This window comes from Chrysemys picta, chromosome 10 (assembly GCF_011386835.1).
Source record: "Chrysemys picta bellii isolate R12L10 chromosome 10, ASM1138683v2, whole genome shotgun sequence".
NCBI classification, from domain to species: domain Eukaryota; kingdom Metazoa; phylum Chordata; order Testudines; family Emydidae; genus Chrysemys; species Chrysemys picta.
Genome location: NC_088800.1, coordinates 81,249,659 through 81,269,259, shown reverse-complemented (window position 1 = coordinate 81,269,259; position 19,601 = coordinate 81,249,659). Strand labels below are relative to the sequence as shown.

The following is a 19,601-nucleotide window of genomic DNA, read 5'->3' as shown; positions in this document are numbered from 1 at the left end:
CGAAGAACATCATCTGAGCCGTTTACGCAATTGGCCCTACGTGCCGTAAGCCAGGCTCCTCACAGTACGGTACGTATGTTATAAAACTCTTAGAGCTGGAGAGATGCTCTCTGTCTCTCGGAACATCTGTCTTCCCCAGTCCAGTTCTCTGCCCTTCTTTTTGCCAGCAAGACGTGATCTTCCCACTGACTTCAAAGTGGGCAGGATCAGCCCAAAGTCAGGGCTGAGGCTGGCACCGGCAGCAGCTACAACAGCGAGCAGACTTAAGGCTAAGTGATTGGTATTATATGTAGCACCTAGAGGCGCCGATCAGGGATCACGGCCCCTCTGCGCTAGGCGCTGCATAAATGTATAACAAAAGGACAGACCCTGCGCCCCAGGATCTTTCAACGTAAGATGAGAGATGACAGGTGGATACAACAAACTGATGAGGGGATATTGACGATGCAGACGAGCCCCAGGTAACAGTGAGATTCTGATGATTAGCGGAACAAGCAGTAGTCTCAGCACATCAACAACCGAGGACTATGTTTGCTGGAGTCCCGCAGAGCTCAGCATAGGCTGGTCAGCTCGGCTCTGTCCATTGGGTCACACACTTTCACCACATTTTTTTTGTCCCTCTCTTGTTCCAGCTCTAATTGTTGTTGGGCCCAATCCCGAAAGTCCCAAGTTAAGCTCTGGATCCAACAGGGCAACTCACGTGCGTAAAGCTACACACAGGCTAAGCCTACGTCTACACTACGAGCTAGGGTGTAAGTCCCCTGCTCGTGTAAGTGGTCGCACAGGTAGTGAGTGACAGCAGAGGCACGGCTGAGCTGAGCTGACAACAGCAGGTATGTACTCAGCACGGCTACACCGCTATTTATCCTCCCACTCAGCTACCGCGAGCATGTGTGCACGAGCCGGGGACTCACCCCCCTAGGTCGGAGTGCAGGCAGCCGAAGAGAGGCTTTCACAGATAGTTGCATAGATCAAATATGCAACCACAAAACAGGTGGACTTTTAAGTATGCAGACAGCTCACAGCTATCTACTTATCCTGGCCTCATCGCCATAGCAACTGAGTGCCGCACAGTCATTAATGGATTTTATCCTCCCAGTGCCCCGGTGAGATAGGGAAGTGCTACCCCTATTGTACAGATGGGAAACTGAGGCACAGGGAGATTAAGCAATTTGCCCTGGATCATATAGGGAACCAGTGGCTGAGCCAGGAATTGGTCCCCAGTCTTTGGACTCCCAGTGCCATTAGACCATCCTTCCTGCCCAAACTTCAGTCATGTAAAAGGGGTCAGGAAAGGAAAGGGTGGTGGTATTGGAGTTTAAGGCACTGGACTGGGACTCAGGAGATCTGGGCTCATTTCTTAGCTCTATCACAGACTTCCTGGGTGACCTTGGGCAAATCACTAAGACTACGTCTACAGTACAGAGGTTAGGCCGGCACGGCCCCCTAGTGCAGACACAGCATACACAAACAGGAGTATTTCTGCTGGCACTCTTCTGTCAGCATAACTGTGTCTAACCGAGGGGTTTTGTCAGTGTAGCTATGGCGGTCGGAGGATGGCTTCCCCACCCCTCTAACAGACACAGCCATGCTGATATAAGCCTTAATCTCTATGTACCTCTGTTTCCCATCTGTAAAATGGAGATAATTATCCCTACCTTTTGTCAGTCTTGTGTATATAGATTACGAACTTTTTGTGACACGTACGGTCTCTTACTACAGCACATGTAAGTACAGTCCCAGGGAAAACGGGACTTTCATCACAAATGGGGCCTCTAGCTGCCACTGTCAGACAAAATAACAATGATCTAGCAGTCAAAGCAAGGAATTTGAAGACAAGCTTCTAACCCAGACTCCGCCACTGACTTGCTGTGTGGCCTTGAGCATGTCACGTAACCTCTCTGTGCCTAATCTTATCCCGCTGTAAAACGAGTATAATAATACATCCCACCCTCATGGGTATGTTGTAAAGCTTCTTACATTACCGCCCCTTGAAGCTCTCAGATGAAAGGAAATACATAAATACGAAATATTACCATTGTATTATACACTCACAACGATACCCACAGTAGCGGGTGGCGATAAAATGTCATGTCTCCAGGATCCTGACGATGTACTCCCCATGTATATAAATACACATATATAATTTACTACAGAGAGCGCTTGTATGGGCTGTATTTGCTAACTCTCTGATTCGTTTCTCTGATTGTTTTCCAATCAAGTGAACATGTACCAGGAACACCAGCATGTTTCTTGCTGGGCCTGTCTAGTCATCGTCATTCACTGCTGGAATACGCTGTTGTGATTTAAAGTTGTTGGAACATCAGCTTAAGATGCAGAGTGTCTTGGTAACAGTTGCTATGTAAAACATTCTGAGGTAGAATTTACTGTCACAGTTAATAATAGATGAAGGTTTTAGAATTTTTGATGCTTTACATTTTAAGCCGTTTGATTTTTAATGTTTCAGAAAAGGGGGGGAAGAAAGGGAAAAAAGGCAGAAGTGGAACCGCAGCATGCGGTAAATACACTGAATCTTAAGACAACAATTGTAGGGGTTCATTTCTCCATCGCTACACACATCTCGCTCACATTAATGCTAACGGGTATCACCTGTGCTCAGTAATGGGAGAACAGACACTGATTAGTGGGCCAAATCCTGCCTTTGGATACTCCCATAGAAAAAGCCCCGTTCAGGTATCCTAGGGCAGAATTTGGCACAAAGGGTCAAATTCATCCCTGGTGTAACTGCAGCGAGGTCTTCAGGGCTTGATTCTGATTTCATTTACCCCAGCATGAATCAGTGGAGTTACTAAACCAGCGTAAAACTGGTGAGCGAGGAGAATCAAGCCTGTAAGCGTTTGAATCGCTCACAAGGCAACATTTTCTTTCCCCATGACATCTTTTATCTTTGCCTCTCTAATTCTGCAGGCACCCTTGTGGGTGTTTTTCGATGGGAGGGCTGTTTCTGTCATTTATTTACGGGGTGCTTTTAGGTTCTCTCCCCTCTTGCAGGTGTATTTCAAGTAGTCTCCTGAAATAGAACGGGTCTGTGTGCCTGTGGTTCTGTTGTGCTCTGTTGATTAGAAACACTGTGCCAAAGAAAAGAAGATAAGGTCTTATTTTCCTTTTGAGATGCTGTTGAGTGTCTTACAAGATCCACTGAGGCCTCATGGTGGGAGAGTGCTGTGCTGGGGGGCAGGTTCTGATCTCAGCTACCCCAGTGCAAACTGGGTGTAGCTCCACTGAGTCCAGCGAAGTTACTCCAGATTTACACCTGTGTAACTGAGATGCAAAACTAACCCTGACCAGGAGACAATACAAACTCCATATTACAGGTCAAAGGCTGAAATCTTTACTTGGTTTTTACTCTCTCCCTTCTCAGGCAAACGTCTCATTTAAATCAGTGAGAGAAATCCTGAAATCCCTCCTTAGTTCTGACTCAAGATAAAACTCCTTTGGGGCTAAATCCCACAGTCTTTATCTGTTTTTTCTTGGTCCTCATTCAGGCTAATTGCCATTGGCTTCAATGGCAGTTTGGCCTGAGAAGGGACTCAATAAAACCTGAGTAAAGACCTCAGGATTTGGCATCAAACATATTCTCAATTTTCTTCCCTTTTTAAAAAAACAACAAAGCAAACACACCGATTAATATTCGGGCTGAATCTTGGGGGCAAATTAATTCCTGGTGTCACTTAGTCGATTGACTGAAGCGAAGTTACACCAGGGATACATTTGGCTCTTTGTTTTTAATAGTCTGCGGAGCTTCTTGCTCACCTGGAGCTATAAATCCTGGTACATGGCAATTGGCTGCTGCGAAACCATTTATATGACCACAAATATTAAGTCCTTGAAGGATCAGGATGGCTTCAGGAAGGGAATAATTAGCAGGAGCGGAGGAACTCTAATGACACACTCTTGCTGCTTTGGCACAGATCTCCTTGGTAATTAGAGCGAGGCAGGAAATTTAGAAAACTTTTGATAAAACCTGGGGAACAAATTATGAAAAACATTTTCTGTTTTCCAACCAGCCCTACCAGTAATAATGAGCGAAGGTAATACAAGGACTGGTCCAACTGAAGGCCGTGGCAAAGCTCCCCGGAGTTCAGTGGCACCAGAATTTGCCAACTGTGACATACAAAACGAAGGGAAATAATGATGCGGCTAAAGCACCAGTCTGGGAATCAAGACAGCTACGTTATAGTCATGGTTCTATTACAGACTTCCCGAGTGACCGTTGGCAAGTCGCTTAACTCTCCTGAGCCTCGATCTCTCCCGCTGTACAAGACGTATAATATTTCCCCTCCAGGTTGAGACTTGCATCATTAACGTTCGTGAAGCACATTGAGAGCCTTGGATTTCAGGTGTTACTATATGCAAAGGCAAAGTGGGATTGTTCTACAAACGAGAATTGTTTGCAGTTTTCCATGAGGCCTCAGCAGTGCAGGAGGACCTCATGCCCATACATGTTCTGCCATGGCTGAATACTGATGTGGGATGCACTGTTGCATGAAGCTCTTACAGACACCCTGGTGAGTTCTTTGGCAGCTTCTCCAGAGCTTGTGATCTTACATTATCTACAGGAGATGGGTTTTCAACTGAAAGGGCCAAGTTCCACCCCTGACTGAACCAGGTGTATTATTCCCATTGAAGTCAACCTCGAGGATGGTCAACAGCATCATCTGCAGGAGATCATCACCTGGAAAATGAGGCCCTGACAGGTACATTTCCACCTAGATGGTGCACTACAACCAGCTGTGAGTCAGCTGGAAATGCCTGGTGACACATTCGAACACATATCCCTCTGCAGTTAACGGGAGCCTCCTTGAGCATCCAAGGGCACAAAGTTGGCTTTACACGTTTGCATTCAACTTACTGGCAACGCCACATTACCGGTCATCACTGACGGCAACATTAAAGCCAAGTGAAAACTGACTTGCAGTCTTTGCCACTGTGTGCCACATTTGCAGAGGTCACCACCAGCAAGATGGCGAATGTGCAGCAGGTTCACATAAGCCAGTTTTGGGCCTAATTTTCCGTCATGGAATCCAATTTTACCTGCACAATCGGCTGCCCCTCCAGAAGTACTCATGGATTTGTTTGGGACATTCATAAAGGGAAGTGGAGCACCTGGTCACTAAACAGGTGGGTGAAAATGTAGAATCTGCATGCACAAAACAGGTGCTCACCCAGTTTTCTGAATGCAATCAGTTGCTTGCGCAAAATCAGAAGCTGGCTGAAAATTTGGCCTGTAGTTTATTTACAGTTTATGAATTTGGAGACAAGTGCTTGTCCCCGTGTCAACTTCCAGGACCGTCCGGGAGCAAAACAGGCGCTGCTTTTGCTTTTTGCCCTTTCAGAGAGCGGCCCCACATTTTCAGCTATGACATGATATGCATGTCCCCAGCCCTCTGTTACTCTTACCTAATTGCAATATTTGGAATTCCTGTAAGCACCAAGCTGAATATGTACCCATTGATGTCTCAATTAAGGATGGTATACTGCATACAGCATGATTTGCATATACACAGCCTCTACGAGGTATAGTTTCCTTATAAAACTTCTTTGACAGATAAGGTAGCTTGCCTTAATGAGGAGAATATTCTACAAAGATCCATTACTAATGGGCTTCAGTATGGTTAGGAACTGGAAGCAAACTCCTACCACAAATGATGAACCAAAACCAACTTTATTATTTGTCTGGTTCCCACCAATCTCTTGAATTCAATTAAAGATCTCGCCTCCACTCCATTTCCTTTTTGGTCATCCTGCGATTGTTTTTGTTTTGTTTTGTTTTTTAGAATTTCTTGACATTCAGAGCTTACATATTACGTTATTCTGTTCCCTCCATTTCCCAACTGCATACTAATAGCACATTTTCTGGCTTCTCTTTATAGCCACCTCAAGTATCACCCCTACATTGTCTCAGAACCCGGCTTTCCAGGATGGGATCCCCCCCATTAGCTTTGTATCTGTTGTTGCATATTAACCTCCGCTGAATGCAGTTCACTCCCATAGCCTCCTCTCCAAAGCTTCCACTCTCCCATGTCCCCCAAAGACTCAGCTTCCCAGTCTCTCTTCCCTTCTCGTTTTGTTTTCCAGCTGAACAACAGACCCCACATTCGATGCTGTATTTGGGAACCTTTTGGAGAATACACTGTGGTGTGGGCAGATTGCTATCTTTGCAGGAAAAGTATTTCCAAGTCCCAAGGAGAATTCGAACTAGAACGCTTTGTCAGTAAGGGTATGCAATTCCACCAAGTGCAATTGAAACCTCATAAGCAAACTCGAGAGGGACAGTTCCACCAACGCTCCAAACACGACATCAGGCTACAAACATTATATCATCACAACAAACCCACCATGCGGGTCACCCTCAAAAAGGCCAACTCACATGGCAGCTGGTTCCTTTGAATGTCCTGCACTTCCCCATGATGGGGACTAATTGGCTGACTCTCTCCCCAGCGGGAAGAGGAGTCAAGTGTATCTTCCGTGGTCTCATGCTGGGGAGACAAACTAACTATAGTTGATGTCTCTAGCCCAAGAGGAGCAAACCAGCCCAAGAGCATTGGGCTAGCCAGCCAGTTCCTCTTGGATGGCTGAAATCAGGGTGGCCAGCCAGTCTGAGCTATTTTGTGAGTCCTTCTCTCCATGAGGACTTCAGTGCTTAAAGCTTTCCACATAGAAACACAGGTGTTGAGGTCTTTAGGGGCATAACCCCCAAGGGGTCAATGGATCACTGCTGTAAGCCACTGCTCTCTGTAGACGCTACTGTTGCCTTAGGCCTAAAGAAGGGGCCGGGGAGCAGTTCCGCTGCCACTCCATGAAGTGTGTGGGTGGAAAATCCATAATCCCAACCGCACTGGGCCCTTTGCATCTAGCCAGTCAAGGTGCAGGAGGAGAAGATTTGCTCTTACCGACGGTAACCCATGGGACTGTATGTGCATTCATGTCACACGTGTGATTGCTGGCTAGGAATGCAGAAGCAAAGGGAACCGCTTGCTCTGCTCCTTTGCATGTCAATACTCAGCATGTCTTTTCCAGCTCACAGCTATTACACAGCAATGCCGGTGCCTGAGCTTTAGGAACAAACGGAAAGGACTGAGCGATGCCCCTGGGTGCCTTCCACTCTGCTCTGCAAGCCAGAAACAGAGCGAGCTTTCCTCTTTTCTAGCCTCCAGCCCTTTCTTGCAGGCACTGTCTACATACAGCTGTCAGGTGGCTATTACAAAGGGAACAGTGCAGTGGGCTGGTGACGGATCAGATCATGCCAGACGCAGGTAAAACTGCTGCAGAGGTTGAGAGCGTTCAGCCTGTTACCAAACACACGCCCCCTCTCTCGGGCTTGAAAACTTGACCCCACATCGGATCCTGAGCATATGGCGCTCCGGTAAACTGTATGTATTTAGGTATCTATCTATAGCTCTCTCTAGTCCCTGAGGGTACCACTGTCTGCAGAGGGTGCCTCATTAGCCTTTCTGATTCAGGAGATTTGGTGATGCTAAGTTACAGAGCTCAGTGTCTCTGCCCTAGACACCCTATAATACAAATATAGGTGCACTGAGTCCCGGGGCACTGTCAAAATATATTAATAGAAAGGTACAACAAATAAGCAACAACAAAAATAAACTACATAAAGGCTATAGGCCTACTCCTGCTGCCCTTACTCCAGGAAAACTCCCACCAACTTCAATAGGGGTTTTGCCTGGGCACGGGCTGAGTTACGGCTGAAGGATTTTGACCTATTTCATTGAAATTACACACATTTTCCTTCCCTCCTTCCCCATCTCCATCTAACCTTAAGATGGAAAAGGCTGGCAGATCCAGGAGGTACGTCCATGAGCAATTAGTTCCAGAAGCACGAGGTACTTTTCTCTCTACGTGCAATTATAAGGTTAGGAATGTGGAGTCGGGACAAAGTGAATAACTTGAGGGTGAAATCTTGCCCTGCTGATGGCGATGGGAGTCTTGCCCACGCTGCTTGTTTTAACAGATAAACAGCTCTGTTCTGGATTGTTGTAGGCGACGGGGCTACCAAGAGATTCCAGGTGACATCCTGAATCAAGAGAGGAGCCCGAGTGGCTTCTTAGCCCAGCCCCAACAAGCGGCTGTCCCTAGCGTTAAAAGATTTGCAATTGCTGAACCAACCCAGCAGTGTAGAGGCAGTGGAGTAATGGTCTAAGCAAAAGAAAAACTACCAGTCAGGAACTGCTCAGTTTTCATCCCGCCTCTGCTGCACACCCTGGCTGTGGTCTTGGGCAAGTCGCTTACTCAGCCTGCCTCAGTTTACCCAGCTGTAACAGGAAGGTAACGATACTTGGCTCCCTAACAGGATCGGTGGGTATTTAAGAGCTCTGCGCCCACTGAAAATGTAGAGCCCATGTAAGTGCTAAAGATGATGTTCCAGTCCAGATTTAATTCTGGTCGCCCCTAGAGGAAGGCAGCTTCCTTTCCCCTATTAAACCATCCTGCTCTCTTCGGCCATAAAGATAAGTTAGCCCAAAATACAGGGATGCCTGAGCAGTTAGAGAATAAAAGAGAAAGTGTAGGGAATCCCAGAGAACACGCTTCCCAAAAACCAACGTCCAGCCGTTTCTATTTGGGAGGTGTGATGTGAGCACAGGGGTGGGAGTCAGGAACTCCGGCACGCTAGTTCCCATCACTCCCTCGCTCCGTGCCTCAGTTTCCCCACCGGTAAAATGGAAAAGATAATATGTCCCTCCTGGGCGGGTTTCATGTCTCTAAAGCACACGGAGACTCACTGAAGGGAGGTGCTAGAGACATGTAACATCTTATCCTCATGTGTTAAAAAAAAATAAAAAAACCCATCAGTTATAGCGTCTGCCTTACCGTGGGTGTAGAGCAAGCATCAGCGCTGGGGTTTTAACTGGGAAACAGCGGGTAGGGGAGGCTTCTCCCGAACGGGGAGAAGGAGATTGATACGCCGCCTCCCTGCCCCCTCCCCCCCGAGAAATAAAATGCTTGCTCCTTCCATGGGAACCTCTCCCTATCCATCCAAATCCATGCATTAGCCCTGGCGCTCGCAGGGTGGCTGGAATGAATGCACGTACATACCTCTGCCTCAGCATGCGTGTTTGCTCTTCTCTTCCTCGGCTGTGATTGATTAAAGGATCAGGGACATCTGAGAATGGAGGCAGCCGCGGCAGCAGCGGCTCCCTTTAGACTTGAAGAGCTTCCTTGCCTGCTGCTTGCTGCTGCCGTTGGCTGTCAGGCAGCTTTTAATCAAGGTTTGCTTATATCTGCAAAGGCCTTTCCCAGAGGGATGAAGGGGGGGGAGTGCATTAACATGCCAGCCACCCTTCCTCCCCCTCTCCTTTGTTTATCGAGAGGGTCAGTGTTTGGAAATGCCTAATAGGGATGGGGAAAGGGGTTGCCGTGGGGTGACGGGGGGCACTGGCTAGGGGAGCAAAGCTCTGGCAAAATGGAGGCATATCCCTGCTCTCTGCCCCCACTGAGCTTGGGGGATAAATAGGCAAGTTAGGGTACTGGACGGAAGGGCAACGTATTTATCTGATGAGGAAACAAGAGCCCAGATCCTGTTGGCCCTTACTCAGGGAATCAAAATCTTCTCCACTTCAACGGGGGCTGTGCCTGACCGGGGACTGAGGAAGGACCTCAGGGTTTGGCTCAGTGAGGGCTGGAAAAAGTCCAGATTGTTCAGTAAATGTGGTTACACCGTATGGAAGGAGCATGGTCTAGTGGTTAAAGCAGGGAGCTGGGACTCCGGGGTGCTAGTCCACTGACTTGCTGTGTGAAGGGGGGCAAGACATTAGACTCTGGGCCTCAGTTTACCATCCTGCAGAATGAGAATAACGCTTGCCTGCCTCCCAAGGGTGCTGGTGAGACTCGAGACCGTGGGAAGAAAGGGCCTCTATTGCAAAGCAGCGGTCTTACACTCTAGTTAGAGCTGGCAGCTCAGAACATCTCAGGGGGAACGGGCCACAGAAGGGGAATTACTCTCCCGTTCAGACTCCTTAGGTGAGTATCCCTTAGCACCCCTCCATAGACGGGGGAGGGGCCTTTGCAAAGTGCTCTACAGACTTTATCTAATTAGCGCTCCCAACCCCCTCTAGACAGGTATCCCCCTGTTTACTGATGGGGAAACTGAGGCAGAGCTGGGCCGCAACATGCTCCAGTTCCTAGAGGGAGTGAGTAGCGGAGCCAGGATTAGAACACAGATGCTCAGCCCTGCGCCTGCTCTCCATGGAGACACCTCAAACAGATTTCCCCCGACAAAAGCAGGAGACTCAGAACTGCCATGTCTCTTTACAGTAGGTAACAAACCTGGAGGGGTGGTGGGGGAGCACGTTTTCCAGGAATGTCAGCGTGGTTGTGACCCCCCTACCCTGGCAGGCTTCCCTGGAAATCAATGGAGCAGGGTGCTGCCATCCAAGACAGGGCATTGTCACACGCTTATGGGGGGGCCCGTTTAGAACAAGTCCTCGCGGTAAGTGCTGGGATCTAAGGCTGGACTGGCGGCGGGGAGGGGGCAGAACACTGTCTGGGTGGGAGGGGCACGAAGGCAGAATGCCACCTGCTGAAGGAACCATCCCATTGCTAAAGTGAGTCGGGCCGTCAACGCCGGAGTCTGTCCCCGGCGCTGGGCCGCGCGGGTTAGCACAGCTAGGGGCCAGCCTGCCACTTTGTGGAGCTGCTACGGGTCTCCCCACGGGATTCTTGTGGGACGTGGCACCCCCTCTGATCCCTCCTCCCGTGGCTGTGAGGGAGGGCCAGACAGGGCGATCTCACCTGAAGCTGTGAAGTGCGTTGGCAGACTCGCCGTTAATTTGCATTGGGTTCTAGCTCCTCACACGAAGCCCACATGGGCGACGAGGACAGAGTCGGCTGGCTCCACTGGCCCAGCAGCAGCCTCAAGACCAAAGCAGCAGGAGGACAACCAGGAGGCTCCTTGAAAGTCAGGAGCAGGAGAGCTGGGCTGGAAATTAGGAGCGTTTACATGGGTGGCCCCTAATGCAATCTCATTTCGCCCTCCCCGGCTAGGACTTGCGTAAGGAGTGAGCTAGAGCTCAGGGATGATAGAACGTGCTCGGCCAAATCTTTTCCCAGTGCAGCTCCTGACTGTGCTGTAGCTCCCCAAGGGACGACTCGGGCCCATTATCCCACATAATATCCCACACGGTGCAAACGCAGAGGAAGACACGGTCCCTGCACACCAGCTAAAACAGCCACCTCACACCTCTTCTTCCCGATTCCAAGCCCTGGAGGCAGGTCCCAGCTCACCCCCGGCCCCTTCCCATTCTGTAATCTCAGGGCAAGCCATGCATCTTCCTACGGGTTGCCAATTCCCCCTGCCTCACCTCACCAGCTATGAGCCCCTCCTCCCCTTTTCCCTCTGGCAGTGCCCGAAGCAGCGTGGACTGGCATATTCATCAAGCCGTCTTAAGCTGCTCATTCTGAAGCAAGGCTCTGCCGTCTGCTCTGTGCCACCCCTTTCCACAGCAGCATCCCTCTCCGCCCCTCCCGTGTCAGCTGCTGTAAACTATGCAGCAGACTGACACCCGGGAGGCTCCTGGAATCAGGTAGCAAGGCTGCGCTAAAACCAGCGTCTGCCTCTGTGGGTGGATTGTGTCAGAATCCAGGATGCTCCCGGCAAGCAGCCAGGGAATCTGTCACTCCTCGGCCCACTCCTTTCTCTCTCTCACACACCAAACTCGCTGCTTTGGTTTCCTGCTGTTTACCTGCCGATTTGGAAAGCTCCCGTCACATACACAGCCCCGGCTCGTGCTCGTTTTCTGCTTGCGCTTGCATTAATAACCCTCTGTGATTTATTTGTAGGGGAAATCCAGCATCACCCTCCCTCTCAACTATCTGTTCCCTGGCTCTACACAGCCAATAACTCCCCTGCCTGGGAATTTATTTTCTTCCCTCTCAGCTTGTCTGGGGGACTGATCCTGCTGCCGCTGGCGTCAATGGGAGCAGGAGCTTCCCCTGTAATTGTCTGGGGCTGGCACTGTCGCGTATTCGCAACGGGCCAGCGCCCGCAAACGTGGGCACGCAGGAATGGTCCTGACTCAAGCGAGCCGTCCCGGGAGACTCAGTGAATAAGGAACGCCCTCAGGCTCTAAGCACCAACCCCCTGTTTACCTCAGCCTGCAGCTCCAAGACCTTTGCCAGATGTCCCACCCATCCAGGAATTTCACATGTAAATCACTGATAACCCCACTCCTGCGACAAGACTACAACAAGGTTCCTAAGCCCCTGAGTTCATACCTTTGACTTTATCTTCCATGACCCTCTAGGGTACTTTCTAAGCTTCCTTTAACACACTGCACAACAGCAGTCTTAACTCTCTCTCCCTCTCACACACACACACACACACACACACTCTCTCACACACACACACACACACAATTTTTATTAATTCCTACTCGTTTTGTTTTTTAACGGCCAGGTCTGGAGCAACGGCTCGGCCCCCAAAGGGAACGTCTGTCAGCCTGCGTTGCTCTCACCTCTGCTTCTGCGAGGCGCCTGCGGGCTGGCAGTGTGGCTGACAAAAACAACAACAGGACCGAAACCAAAGCAAGTCACGCAGGGCAGCTAAAACAAGGGGGCAGTTTAGCTGCTCGACCAGCCTGCTGCTTTCCCGGGCTGGCGTTTGAGACAGAAACAAACCCAAATAATCTGAGAATGAAGAAACCCCCCAAAGCGTTCAAATTCCAAACCCGTGACCAAGACCCTCCAGTCCATTTCTCTCCTTCTGCCTGGTTTATCCTGACAAACAGCTCCAGAAGGGCAGGTTATTATCCACCCTCCCCCACATGCCAAAATGAACACACTGTGAATTTTTCTCAGCTGCGGTTCTAGCACATCACTTAGGTTCTCCATGTTGTCCTATTGCTCAGCTAATGACCTGCTAAAAGTATTATGTGAAAAACCCCACTCTTAGCCAGCCATTAAACTGGTTAGGACCAGCAGGTCATGCTTTATTGCCTTAATAACCGAGTTTATGAAAGGTCGTCTCATAACTGATAACATGCATAATTTTTGTAACTTAATTAATGCTGCTAATATAGTGAAGTCTCCATCAGTAGCTGTTGCAGCAGCTGTACAGTTTGCATACAGATCGCAGATTGTTAACGTTACCCAAACCAGATTGTGTCCGGCCTTTCTCACCACTGGAAGGCATAAAAAACCTTGGACTGACTCAAAAGTGGCCTAATCTCAGCGCTTACAGCAAAGATGCCGTGTAACTTCTCACTTCAGCTGCCCGCTTACCAACTGGTCCTTTCAAAAGGGCCACTGGGCGATTTGGGTCGGACAAGTGCCTTTTTTCTTTCTTTCATGCATGCATGCAGCATTTCAAATGTAAATGAAATCTCAGGGCCTGATTCTATCCTCCTTGTTCCGGCTAAGCAGCATCTTCCCCATAAGTGCCCCAATGAGTAGGAACAGGACTTCTTGTGAGTAAGGTACTACTCCAACGTGAGTATGGATGTCAGAAGCGTGTCCTTTACGTTTGACACGTCTTGGGCCAAATACTGCTCCCAGTTAACCTGCTTTAAATCAGGAGTAACCTGATTTCAGCAGAGTTTTAACCGGGGCTGGCTCTAGGTTTTTTGCCGCCCCAAACAAAAAATGTTTTGTCTGCCCCCAACCCCAGCCCTGGGCTCCCCCCCCCGCACCCTCCTGCCGCCCCAGTGCTGGGCTCTCCCCCCCACCCGCACCCCCTGCTGCCCCAGCCCGGGGCACTCCTCCTATCCCACCCACAACACTTGCGCTCCCCCCGACCAGTGCTGACTCCGCCTGCTCCCCCATCGCCTCCAGCCGGTCCAGCGCTGGCAGGGTTGGGGTAAGCAGCGGGGCTCCCGGGCCGCACCTCAGCCCAGGGTCCCTCCAGCCGGGGGCCCCGCCTCCAGGACCGGCCGGGACCCAGGAGGGCAGAGCTGGGGGCACCACCCGGCAGAGGGCTGAGGAACTAAGGCAGGGCAGCCCCAGAGGGAGTGGAGCCCCGGAGAGCGGGATGCGGGCCCCACACGGCAGTGCCCCGGGCACCGGTCCCCACTGTGGCCCCGCTGCTGCTGCTGGTCGCCCTACCGCAGTCCCTGAGTGGCTCGGGCCACTTTGCCCAGCCCCAGCTGCGGCGCTGGGGGGCAGCTGCCCTGTGGCACCTGCAGGCGGTTCCGTGCGCCCCGCGGGGCGGCCCCCAGCCCAAGTGTCCCCCTCGGAGCCCGCCCGGCCATAAGGTGCGGGCGCTGCTCCCCGACGCGAATCGCAGGACGTGCTGCTGCCAGGGCCGGCTCTAGGCATTTGCCGCCCCAAGCGAAAAAAAAAGGATGGCTGGAATGCTGCCCCTGAAAACGTGCCGCCCCAAGCACATGCTTGGTTTGCTGGTGCCTGGAGCCAGCCCTGGTTTTAACCAGGGACTTCAGGAAGCATTTTGCCTGAGTAAGGACTGAGGGCCTGATTCTCCACTTATACTGGTGTAAATGAGAAGTCATTTCATTAAGGCAATGACAGTTCATGGGTGCACAAGTGACGTAAGAGGCAAATCAGGTTCGGCGTAAAAATGAGTAAGCTCTGAGCAAGGACTCCAGGGTTCAATCATATGGCAGGTTTGCCCGACTAAGGGCTTCAGGATCTGGCCTCTAGTTTACTTTTAATTTCTCTTGGTTGCTCAATAAAATCAAGATCCTGGGGGCCAGATCCTCAGCTGGTGTAGATCGGTGTCGCTCTATTGGAGTAAATAGGGCTATCCTGATTTACTCCAATGGGGGATCTGACTTGCTCTCTTTCTCCTTAGTGCTTCACACTTGTAAGTACATTCTTTAGGACCAGGATGCATTTTTCTTATTTAAAAAAAAGAAATCAACTTTCCCTCGTCAGCTCCTAGTGCCTGCACACCTGGAGAGCTGGAACCAGGCTAGGAAGAGTCTGACGGCCGGAAGCTGGGACTGGACGACCGGGGATGTATCACTTGACAATTGCCCTGTTCTGTTCATTCCCATCTGGCATTGGCCACTGTCAGAGACAGGATACTGGACTAGCTGGACCATTGATCTGACCCAGCATGGCCATTTTTATGTTCTGATGTTAATATGCTGGCAATTCTAGGCACTTTCCACTGAGTATGTAACTGTGCCCAGCCCTCGCAAAAGAATGTAAATAGAAAACCAGGTGCAACCAATGTGCAATTCACTGATCTGCGGCAACTGGCAAATATGGTGATCTGCAAATCCGAGGCACTACAGCTAGTATATCGAAGCCGGCAAGTGCTAGCTTCTTTAGTACGTCTGCTTAGTTTTGCAAATTATTTTGTGCTGGCTGAGAAAAGCCAATATGTCTGCTGCTACTGTTACACTGCAATAATTGTTCTGAGCCGGTTGTCATACGGTCAGAAAAGCACCAGCGACTGCGGAGAAACTCGGCTTGCTTTAAAGGCATCTATATTATTTTGTAGCAAATTAAGTTTTCCAAGGACGCTGGAGGAATCCTCCAGCCTTTCTGCTTTTGTTTTTGTAAAAAGAGGTGCACAAGGATCTGCTATTGTACAATCCGCTCTGCTCTAAAACACCCGCACACACATGCAGAGTCGTCCCCTGGGGGGCAGAAGCTTTGCCCATATTCTATGCAATGATCCTGCAGAATGAGGCTATGATCTTTCATCAATCATTACCTGAGCAGTCATGCGCACGCACGCACACACACACACACTCGCCCACCAGAGTGTGCACACTGGAAGTACAAATTTTGCAGCCCTTTTTACCAAAGGGACAAAGCCACCTGGTGTAATTTCCCTGGTCCTGGTGAGAAACGTATTTAGAGATAGGTATATGCACCGGCTGTGGGGAAAGCAAATGAACCCAGACCCTCAAATTCAACTCAAAGGGTACCTGGGATTGGTTGATTGCTGCAGGCTGCTCATCGTACTGTCCAGTATTTTCTGTTTGAGCTACCGTATCTCCAATCACACACAGCATGCACTGTGCAAATCGGGGAGATGCAAAGGCTGCATATAAATCATAGCGAACACTCACATGAATACCATTATCTGCTCCAAAGTTACAGCACCTCCTCCCGTCGCTGATCCTCATTAGAAACATCATCTCCCGCCCCCCGTTCTCTCCCCGCCTCCCCTCCACCACCCCCAAGTCACAAGCCACTCTCTCGCTTCTCAAGAAGCCTCGCAAAGAAGGTTGATCTCTAGCGTTTAAGCCGAGTTAAATTGTGGCTCTGTACTTACACAGCTGACGTGGCCATCTAGGACTGCCGCTGGGGGAGGCAATTAGACAGGGCTGAGGCCCCCCCCGCGCTCCCCCAGTGTGGGAAGCGGAACCTCGCTGCGTAGGATTCCTAGCACCATCCTTGCTCACCTAGCGGGCTGAAAGCAGAATCCAGGTCCACAGCCTTTGAGAGTGCAGTGCAGTCTGCGTCTGAGAGCGCGCGAACAGGCGAGTTCTGTGACTCTCAAACGCCTGGGCTATCAGTTTCCTCTAATAACCAATAAAAGGCACTAGCCTCAGAATAGAAACAGGAGCGCAAAGCAACAGCAAGAACAACACAACTTCTCTCTCGGAAAAAAAAACAAACCCACCAACAGCTATTTGCTCATTCCATCACCTCCCATGTATTCACGGGTGCCTGTGCGGAGATCCTTGCTTTCTATTCTGTTCTGTTCAGGTTCTGGCACCGCTCTAATCACGCTGCTAGCGGAGTGCCTGCTGTCTCGGGGTGTGCATGTCAATGTATATTCCAAGGGGAAAGCTCAGTTTTAATAGCTGATCCAGGATCTTTCCTGTCAGGCTGCTAATTATTATAGCAAGAAGGAGTGCGAAAAAGAGAGGGGAAGACAAGGAACCTGGTTCCAATCTTACTCGCACTGGTTTGACAGCAGAATCACTCTGTTGACGCTAGGGGAGTTACTCCTGATTTACTCTGGTGTGAGCGAGATCAGGATTAGACCTACGGTTGGAGGGAGAGAGCTGTTTCCCCATTTGAGAGAAGGAAAACGATTTCAATCTAGCAGACTCCCCAATGCTTGGAGAAACCTGGCACCCTGACATCCCTCCATCTCTCCCGTTCCCCTTTATTTGTTGATCTGTCTGCAGCCATATATCTGCGAATACCAATTATGGTTTGGGAGAACGTATATCTGAGATGTGCAAACACAAAAGGCAGGAAATAAAAGTCATCTCTTACTGAAGAGGAGAGGTAACCATGACTACCTGGGACCTCATTTAAAACTGTGCTGGCCGCAGGCTAAGAGGCAACACTTCCTATTGTCAGACGCATTTACGGAAAGCTTTGAAAATGCTAAACCCCTGGAAACCATCTGGGAAGTAAGAATGAAAATGAGAAAGGGGGGGAAATAGAAAAGATATGTATTTCTGTTGGGTTCTTATTTCCCTACCCAGGAAAGCAAGCAAGCTTGAGGTTCAGATGAAAAACTTTGGAGGAAAGCAGGAGCTGACCATTAGATCTCTTCCCTCCATCCCCAAGGCGGGGAGGGACCAGAAAAATACTCATTTTCAGAAAAACAAGCTTATGCTAAAAAAGGGCTTAAGGGTTTAAGGTACCGGGACTAAATTCTCTGACAATTTAGCCCTGTTTTCCTGTTTGTGGCGGGATCCTGATTGCCACAAATGCATTCATTGTTTGTATTTGCCAAATGGTTTGGATGAACAATTTTCCGCCCATGGGATGGTTTGCAAACTGTTTGCTAGTTGTTATTCATGGCATGCGATTGGTCACTTTGATCACGCTGCATGGTTTCTGCTCCCCGATAGGGCAACCGACACTTTTAGAACAGGAGAATAACAAATGGCGAACAGTGAGGAATGACTCCTCTTCTTCACTCATGTGAATGGGGCATTCATACGAGATGAAACTCATTCCCGTGCAGAGGGCCTGCAGAGAGACCAGGCACGACTGAAGTCCTTCGGAAGCCCTCACAATAGGCAGGGCCTCTGTGCTGGGGTGAATTTCACCCAGGAAGCACAACCATTTCCCAAACTAATCCGTCTGCATCAGTGCTCACAAACAGGTCCCTGATCCTGTGCGGTGCTGAGCGATTTGGCCCCAAACCAGCAAAGCAATTATCACAGCTGCCAGCTCTGGTGATTTTATCACAAGTCTTGTGATACTTGATGGTTCTCTCATAGCCCCAGCTCCAGGAGCGCAGTGGACAAGGCAGAATCTCGGCTTTCGTTTAAAACAATCGAACATACAAAAAACAAATAAAAGGTAAGTTTCTAGCTCTCATGGTTGTGGAGTTAAAGCTGGAAAATGTGAACCCCAAAGGCTCAAAAACCAGAAGGCAAATAAAAGGACCCCGAAGTCTTTTTTTTTTTTTAAAGCTTCTGATTTTTAAGGCAAATTCATGATTTTGGAAGCCTGGCTCTGGATTTCTGCATGCTTGAGGCTGGCAGTACTGATATGTGTGTGCTGAAATTGAAGCACAAGCAGTGGCACTGAACTCAGGGGGACCACTCCCTCGGAGTTAAACGTGAGCTTAAGCACTTTGCTGGATCCGGGCCCGAGTGCTCGGCACCTTGCAGGATTGAGCTGATAGTGGGGGAAACAAACATGGTGAGACTAGTTTTTTTCAGAATTTGAATGAATGTTCACGATCTGGCGGCTCTAGTTTAAAGTTTCCCATTGCCCGCAGGCTACAGACACGGTGCCTTGCTCTGTGCAGGGGGAAAATCCACGGCAATCTTCATTTATCCCCAGGCCTTACTCTTCTACAGGCCTCAAGATAGGGCGCCCCTTATGGCCTCATCCAGCGCCCACTCAAGTGAATAGATGGACTCCCATTGGCTCCAATGGGTCTCAGCAAAACCTAATGGGAAGAGCATTCACAGGTCTAAACGCCTGCTGCCGTTTCTGATCCCAGATGGGACAATATCATCTAGTCTCCCTTGGAAAGGAAAGAGCGCCGAGGATGGGCCCGGTGCTTCAGCTGTGTGCTCCCTGTTCTTCTAATAGAATCTTGCTCTTCTTTTAAAACCTCAGGGAACTGCAGACCTCTTGAAAGTGAGCCCAAGCAGATGGCAATCAGGTTTCTCCTACACAGCTCTGTTAATGGATCTTAGCACCCACCCCAACACACACACACACACTCTCTCTCTCTCCTAGATTTTGGGAAGCCTGGAGCAGACTAGGTACTGGGCCAAACTTTGGGATGGTTTTGTGAGCTGGATGAATGTCTCCTAGAAACAACGGGCCTCCTCCGCATTTATACTAATAGCACCTTAATGTAAATAAGAATCAGGCCCCAGTGAGAAATCCCAAGTTTCCACGGACCCATGATAAAAGTTAAGAGGATGAACACAGAGTGGCCATATGTAGACTAGGAAAACACAGGAGATCTTTTTTTAAAATGTTAGCTCACCCCTTAAAACGAACATATTTTAAATGCCAGAGTAGACAGGACAAGTTGTGTTTGAACATGTGTTAGCTGCTACTGGGCAACCTGGAGGGGCACCTAGGTCACCCATGACTTCTAATGTGTACTTACACAACCTGCCCTGTCTACACACGGGTTTGCTAACATGTCTTTAAAAACAACCTCCTTTCCTACTCTAGACAGACCTGGTGACACGACACTCACTGCCCCTCAGACA

General features: G+C 49.6%; 1 protein-coding gene across 16 annotated transcripts in view; it reads right to left on the bottom strand.

Annotated features, from left to right (window-relative positions):
• Positions 1-19,601, bottom strand: part of RAI1 (retinoic acid induced 1) — a 134,553-nt gene that overhangs the window by 44,321 nt on the left and 70,631 nt on the right. Inside the window, exon 1 of one of the 16 annotated variants that reach the window (XM_024102266.3) lies at positions 16,220-19,074. The exons of 14 other annotated variants lie outside the window; for them this stretch is intronic. The gene's annotated coding sequence lies outside the window, so the exon portion shown is untranslated. Of the gene's footprint in view, positions 1-9,072; positions 10,278-16,219; positions 19,075-19,601 lie in introns of those variants that run through there. One more of the 16 variants, XM_042853095.2, reaches the window with a different exon arrangement.